The following is an 8,494-nucleotide window of genomic DNA, read 5'->3' on the forward strand; positions in this document are numbered from 1 at the left end:
AAAAAAATCATTTTGCAAGTCCACCTAAAAGTACTAAAGCTAGCTCTGGTGTGCAGTTTTCATGGAAATACCAACTGACCAAAAATGGTTTTTCTGACGGATGATTAGAAACGTCTAAAGAGCTACAATATGTTGCTGAAATGTTAGAGGGCACCTGAATCACCACAGCTGCTCCAGCACCTCCAAGGTGTCCTTGCAGCTATAGCGGGTATGTGTGTATACATATATAGAGAGAGAGAACCAGGGTGATGTTACCCCTGGTCACTCCCCAGGCCCAGCATATGATCCTAGCAACCCATCTTCCCTTCTGGGAGTGCCACATAGGACAGGAGCTCCCCAACTCCTGAGGAGAAGGGTGAGAGAAAGCCAGGCTAGGATCTCCTCAACCACCTCTGGTCAAGTGGCCCATTTCCCCCCTGCCCCCCGTGCTTTTCCTCCTCCCCCCAGGATAACAGCTTTTTTCCTGCTGCTGGTTATGGTAGCTCAGGTGGTAGCAGTCTGTGCTGCAGTTCAAACATGCCTGATGATGCATAATGGGGAAGTTGTTACAGTTGGACAAAATGGGATTTGTTTTTACCTTTTTCCTAAACGAAACCAAACCAAACCAAACCACACAACATACATCTTAGGAAATAACATACAAAAGCTCTACATTAAAAGAACGTTATTTTGATTCCAAAGTCCATAACGTGAAAGTTAGGAAATGCTAGCTTTGCAGTTGTCTGTGCAACCTTAATTCAGCCTCCTCCTTGTGCCTGTGGAGGGGTCTTTAACTACATGATCCATACTATTTTTCACCCGCAGGACCCTACTTCATTCAGTGCGCAGGATGGATGTATGAAGGACGATAGCACTAATTATGTAAATAGACACAAGTGACTGGCTCCTCAGGTGCACCAGAATGCTGTTTGGCAGGGGGCATTATGCAACATTTCCATCTCCCATCCATACTCTTGGGGGGCAGCCAGGGGCTGAGTCATCACCCATTGCAAGTTAGCAGCTGCTTTAACAGCTACTTACAATAAATTGCTTGCAAACAGCTTATAGACCAAAAATTATTTGCAGGAATTAGATGAATAATTTCAAATAGCTATTCAAATATCAAATAGATATTCCAGAAAATTACAATGTCCTCATGCATTATTCATAGGGTATACATCTAATGAAGGATTCTTTCACTCAGAATTGTTCACTTAGGGCCTGATACAAACCCCATTAGTTCCTCATATATTTTTATTTTCATGCATCATGTTCATATAGAGTGGGATCCCACAACCCTTACTCATCTGAATGTCATCATTGAATTCATTGGGGCTACTTGGCTGAATAAGATTTGAAGGATTAGACCCATGGTCTGCTTTTTTATTTTTACCACTGTTGTCACAAAAATCTGCACAACTGTCATCTCCAAACAAAGAGGCTGACTAGCTCCTCTGAAGAAAATGTCTCTGAGTGGCTTTTGCTATGAAGTATTAATTGATTAAGTGAGCACAGCTTTATTCCAGAGAAAGAGGCAGGAGACAAGGTAACATTTTGTGACATTAAAAGGAAAAGTACATTCTAAAGAGGGACCTTGCTACCTTTTAATTTGCTGTAAATATTGCAAGGTTTCAATAGCAGAGATCAAATACAGTCAAGAATTTTTTAAAAAGTGAAAAGTACACATCTCATCTAATTATACAATACGGAATTTGTACCTTTCCTGATGAGTAGATGTTTTAAAATATTTATATATCAGCTTGGCTGACTGAACAAAAAAAATGTATTATAAAAAACTAAAATATGTATACTTAACACATCTCAGATCCTTATGTTTGATTTATAAAACAAAATCATTTCCCCTTGCTTTTGATTTTGGGATATCAGTATGAATTAACAATTAAACAGTCCTGTCATGCATGAGTTCACCTTACTGCAGATTTCCTTTCGAAGACTGTAGGTAAGATTCCTGAGTATGCTTCTCAATCGTTAAAGTTGGGAAATGGGAACCAGGACACATGGGGATGGTTCCTGGCCCTATTCGCATCTGGTTCAAAACCCACTGGAGTCAATGAGAGTCTTTCCACTGACTTCAGTAGGTTTTGGATCTAGACCCACAATGATTTGCTGTGTGACCTTGGACAAATCACATATGGTATGTCCACACTGCAATAAAAAACCTACAGCACTGTGACAGGGTGTATCAACCCAGTAAGCGTTAGCCACTCCCTGTGAGCCCAAGAGGCCTTGCCCCTTTCTCCTGCTGGGCATGCTCCAGCTGGAGACAGGGTATAAAAGGAAGAAGCTCAGCTCAGACTGGGTTGACTGAGGAGGAGAGTGGTTGTAGGCTACAAGCTCCTGCTAGGAAGCTGCCAGTGCTCCAAACAGAGGAAGCCGAACCCATCAAATCTACTGTGGGACCCCAGCCAATCACAGAGACAGAGGGAGGCAAGTGGCTGCTGCCCTGAGAGTAACCACCAAAGCTGGTATCCTGGGTAGGAAGCAGTGTAGGGAACACATTTAATGAAATAGGAAACGGAACCTGACATTGGGACCACTTGTTCTACAGGGCCGTGGGTTGGGACCTGGTGGTATAGGGTGGGCCTGGGTTCCCCTATCCCTTCTCGCACCCACTACAGGGACCAGTGACTGCCCAGGGGCCTAGGTGCCATGGCCTAATATTGAGTACTACTACCTGAGACAGTAGACACTGGTGCATGGCCCAGCTTTACTGATTCTGGCCACGAGGCCTCATGACCCTGTGAACAGGGCAAGTTGTCCCTTCTCTCCCCTTTCAGCCTGGTGCCCCACAACAGGCACCGAGTCTCAGAGCTTGGGCTGCAGGGCTAAAAATAGCAGTGTAGACATTTTTGGGCTCAGGCTGGAGCCTGGGCTCTGAGACCCTCCCTCCTCCTGTGATTTCAGAGCCCAGGCTCCAACCTGAGCCCAAACTGAGTGTCCACATCTTCTGAGACTCCTCCAGTGCTCCTCCTCATCTCGATGCTTCCTGAGTATTTGAAAAGGGACATGCACACCACGAAATCAAAAAGGAAGCAGGAAGGCAAGAAAAGAAAAACACAATATGGTTTTCATGGCAAGGTGCAAGAGGGTATTTGAGCCAAACAGCGACTCTGGAGGATTATTGCAGTGGTAATAAATTACAAATAATACAACAAAAAGTTCTTCTAAATTAACCTTCTAAAAATGGAATGTGAAGGTCCCAATCTTGCAGAGAGGTGAATGATTCCAAGCAACTGAGAGGACTAGGCACATTGTAGGAGGTACTTCAGCATCTTCTAGGCTCAAGCTCTCAAAGTTAGTCATTGTCCAAACCTGTCACTTTGAAGTGGGGCCTGATCCCAAAGCCCATCCAGTAGGCTTTGGATCAGGCATTTATTGGTGCCCTGCCATTTGTATGTGTCAGTAGTTATGATTTATTTAAAAACTCCCTTTCTGCACTTCTTTGTACTCCATTTCATACACAAATGACTGGGGGATGGCTTGGATTTTGAAATGACTCTGGAAACATTCTCTTTGTTTATTTTTGTAAATTTTCTGTGTGCTGCATTTTTACAGAGATCAGCACACACCAAAAAAGAGGCAAAACACAACGAACCGTGACAAAATATATACAAACAATAAAACAGCACAAATTAACTATAGAAAAATGAAAGCAGTCTAAAACAATATAGACCAAAGTAAATCATGCCCAATAAGCATAACTATAATAATAAACATGCCTTATCTATGTCAGATCCACCAGTCATAAATATTTATTTAGGTAACAAATGGCTTATTGACAGAATCTGAATTTGGGATTTCTCTCTATTGTCCAGTCTAAGTAAATATGAAGTGTCTGCCAAATCTGCCAATATAAATCCTACCAATGTCATAGGGATCATCATACTTAATAAATTAAATGAGAGAGAGAGGAGGAGGGAGACTGTTTTTGTCCTACTAATAGGACGTATAGAAAAACGGTTAGAGAGACCAGATCACGTCAGTGTTACAGCCACATTGAAAGTGATGTGAACAGGATAATAAATTGGGGGAATGTGTTCCCTTTTTCCTTCAGTGGTTGCAGCTATGGTTCAATCCTATAAATTGCTCCATGCAGGCGGATGCATGGAACCTCATAGGAGTAAATGGGGCTCTGCCCAAGTGCAGTAATCTGCCTGAGTGGAGCAGCTTGCTGAACTAGGGTTTATGTTTGTAATTCTTTCAGTGGACGAAGAAGTATTTCATTATTATGGGATGGATCCTGCTATCAATGAAGCAAGTAACAAAATCTCCATTGACTTTAGTAGGAGCACGCCCACTCCTTTAGATTTAAGAAACAAATTAAAATTAATCTCCAGCAGCAGTTAGGAAAGGAAATGGATAAACCAGTTATTAATGAATGCAAAAATGGCATTAATGCAACATGCAGGTTGCAGTTAAAATCCAACATTGTGTAAAAATGGAGCAGTTAAGATTGTAACAGCATTGGGAACTCTGCCAAAATGCTCATCTTTTATCTTTCGTCATATGGATTTTTAGGATATAAACAATAATATACCAGGCTGCATATTTAATTAACAAAACAAGGCTAGAAAATACCACATATGGCTGAACTGATGTAGCTTTTGGCACTAATTTTGCATTTCCTGACCTGTGAATTTAACAGTTCAAACTCAGGTCCAAATTCTGTCTGCCCCAGTGCAGATGTGCTAGAGCTGAGAGAGAGGACACAGGGAGCTGCTTTTCCGTCACCTTGTGTACCTGCACAGGATATAGCCATAATGCTGCAGGCTACAGTCCTTGGTTGGGTCTTCACAGGGGAATTTAGTAAAAAACCTCACTGATGCTACTACTGGTTAAGCCATGCCAGGAACAGCACTGGCGGGAGCCCAAGTGTACAGGGCCAGATTAAGAAAGGGGCTTTAGGAGCTGCAGCCCAGAGCCCATGCTCCAGGGGGCCCCACAAAAATAAATCACAGGCACCAATCTCCAGGGTGCTCAGGCTGCCTGCCCTCGCCCCTATGCCACTCCCAGAAGCAGCTGGTTGCTGGCATATCTCTGCTGCCCCTGGCGGGGGGAGGCAGCTCTGCACGCTGTCCCCCTTCCCCCAGCAGCGCACAGAGACATGCCAGCAGCCAGCCGCTTCCAGGAGCAGCATGGGGCTATGGCAGGCAGGCAGCCTACCTGAGCCCTGCTGCGCTGCCAGTTGGGAGCCACCTGTGGTAAGCGCCTCCCGGCTGGAGCCTACACCCCACACCCGCTCCCACACCCCAACCCCCTGCCCCCAGTTAGAATCCCCTCCTACACTCAAACTCCCTCCTAGACCCTACACCCCCTCCTGCACCCCAATCCCCTGCCCCAGCCCGGAGCCCTCTCCTGCACTAAACTCCCTCCCAGAGCCCACACCTCTCACCTTCTCCTGCACCCCAACACTCTGCACCAGCCCGGAGCTCCCTCCTGCACCCAAAATCTATCCCAGACCCTGCACCCCAGTCCCCTGCTCCAGCCCAGAACTCACTCCTGCACCAAACTCTCTCCCAGAGCCCACACCCCTCACCCTCTCCTGCACCCCAACACTCTGCACCAGCCTGGAGCCCCCTCCTGCACCAAACTCCCTCCCAGGAAAAAGACTTGTAAACGGGGGCCCCACAAAATCTAATAGCCCTGGGCCCACAGGAGAGTTAATCCGGCCCAGCAAGTGTAGACAAGACTCCAGCAGCTTCTGCCATTTTTAGCACCACATTAACTGAACCGGTTCCTCTAAAGATGTAAGTACTATAGTGGTAAAAACTCTAGGCCTTCCTACAGTGCCACTATTGGTTCAGCTGAGCTAGTAGTTAGGTCTGCTGGGAAATTTTCATTAATGTAAACGCAGCCATATAGCATTCCACAGGCCAATTGTACCAGAGCCCCTTAGAGAGTGTGCACAGTGAGAAGTGATGTCATAAAATGGCAAGGTTTTATTACACTCTACTAAAATCTTGGGGTAAAGTCCTGTCTCTGTTGAAATCAGTGGCAAAATTCCCGTTGACTTCAGTTTGGCCAAGATTTCACCCTTACAATCTAGCCAGCTAGCTACTATCATCTATAGACCTAGCTATATCTGATGCTTGGTATCTGGACGCCCACTGAGCATGATCAGAAAGAATTTTTCAATCATTCATCCCTTTTAAAAAATTACCTCTCTGCCACAAACTAAATAAAGAAATTAGTCCTCAGTGAGGACTCGGTTCATGCTAATTTTCAAGCATCAGCGTTCTTGGTTTTTTTCTGAAGCTCCATTGAAATGAATATGATTAGATTTTTATTCCTCTGATTTTTTCCCCCTTCCATTATTCAAAGCAGCTCAAGGGATTTTGTTCAAACTTTGTAAAATAATTCCACTTTGGGCAGAGACCCAGAGCCCAGTGTGAAGTGTGGGTGCTCAATCCCATGCAAGGTGAGACCCCAGATTTTAAATCCTGCCGATGACTTATTCCTCATTTTAATTCCAAAATTGTCTATGTTCCGTACAAATGTAGTGCCCCATCATTTTTATTGTTGAAAGTTATTTACTTCAGGAATAAAGTTCCATGGAAATGAAGCCACAGAAAAAGTTATGCACACTAAAAGAAGGAATCCCCACATCATTATAAGTTTCCCGTATGAATCGCTTTTTTGGTGTTCCTCATTTTGGGTCTCTCACACTGCACCTCGTGTGGCAGATTGAGAGGAACGATTTCAGCACCATAGATGAAAGTTTCAGGAAGTTATGAGCAGAAACTGTTCTGCAATCTTAACCACTAGCTGGTACCACCAAGTGCCCACTGTACTATTTTAAGGTAATTAACATTTCTCCCTTGACATCAGTAAAAATCAGCTTTTGCCTGCTGCTAATTTTCTATCTGGTTACTGCAGCTACTCTGTGTTTGAATGAAAGTGGAAAGAAGCTGTTACCAACTGTTTACACAGCACAAGCAATGACTCACATGGGAAGAGATGTACCCATATGTTAATGAGCAGTGGAGGCCTTGGTCAAAGTACAGTTATTTCTCCTTGAACGTTTTGGAAATCTGATGGTAGCCTGGTGAACAATTTGATGCCTAAGGGCATGCTCATTACAGATGCACAACTCCTTTCCAGTTTCACTAACTGCTTCCATTGCTCATACCAAAGATATTTATATTTATTTGTGCTCTGAATTGCACCTTATTGCTTGCTTAGTACTAAATCCCTTCAGATTCAAATTTGGACCTCAAAAAGGGGGTCAATAGGGCCTGTCTCACCAAGGGTGAAATTCACTCCTGTGCACCAGGTCAGCACAGACCCATTTAAGCCCTAGTTTGAGGACACAAGTGATACATAAGCATTGTGCTGGACCTCTGCACAGAGTGAATTTCACCTAGTAAGATCTGTGGTCACAAGGAAGGGTAACGTTGTAAGCCTATTGTGGGATCTCACCAACAGCAGGATTCAGATCTCGCAATTCAGTTTCTTGACCTAAATTGCTATTCCTTTTATTTTTCCATTGCAGATCATACCTAAATGGCCATGTGTTCAGAACATCATTTTCTTTGTCATTTTTAAAAGAACCCATGTTTTTCATATTCAGAGCACATACTGACCTGCCATCTCTATTGCTTAGGGTAACATTTTCAAAAGTGCTTGAGTCCTAAGTTCCATTTTCAAAATGACTTAGGTACTTAGGGACCTACGTTCTAGTGACTTTCAGTGTGATTTAGGAGTCTAAGTCACATATGCAGTTTTGAAATTTTTACCTTCATTCAAAAGGTGTTAAGGTTAGAAGTTGTACAAAAAGTCAGCACCAGTCATAAATCAGTTAAGCCTGTGGGGCATTCTCACCCTCATTTAACAAACGGAGGTAATGGAGGCACAGAGGAGTTACCCAAGTTTACACAGCTAACCAGTGGCAGAACCAAGAATAAACCCCAGGACTCTTAGACAATGAAATGAGAGATGGGGCTACCACCACGTCTGTTGGGAAATCAGTCTCAGTAGTAGCAAATATTCTTGATGGAGACCTTACATTTTCCTTTGCCTACTTTCATTCCATAACTCCTTGTTAGTCACATAGACTCATAGACTTTAAGGTCAGAAGGGACCATCGTGATCATCGACTCTGACCTCCTGCACATTGCAGGCCACAGAACCTCACATACTCACTCCTGTAATAGACCCCAATCTCTGGATGAGTTACTGAAGTCCTCAAATCATAGTTTAAGACTTCAAGTTACAGAAAATCCACCATTTATAGTAGTTTAAATCTGCAAGTGACCCTTGCTGCGGAGGAAGGTGAAAACCCCCCAGGGTCTCTGCCAATCTGACCCAGGAGAAAATTCCTTCCCAACCCCAAATATGGTGATCAGTTAGACCATGAGCATGTTGGCAAGACCCACCAGGCCAATGCCTGGGAAGGAATTCTTTGTAGTAACTCAGAGCACTCTGTACCTTGGGGGAACACCCTACACCCCCATGTTCATCTTTATAAAATGGTTGTGTGGTATCCAATGCAAAG

Source organism: Eretmochelys imbricata, chromosome 1 (genome assembly GCF_965152235.1).
Source record: "Eretmochelys imbricata isolate rEreImb1 chromosome 1, rEreImb1.hap1, whole genome shotgun sequence".
Taxonomy (NCBI): Eukaryota; Metazoa; Chordata; order Testudines; family Cheloniidae; genus Eretmochelys; species Eretmochelys imbricata.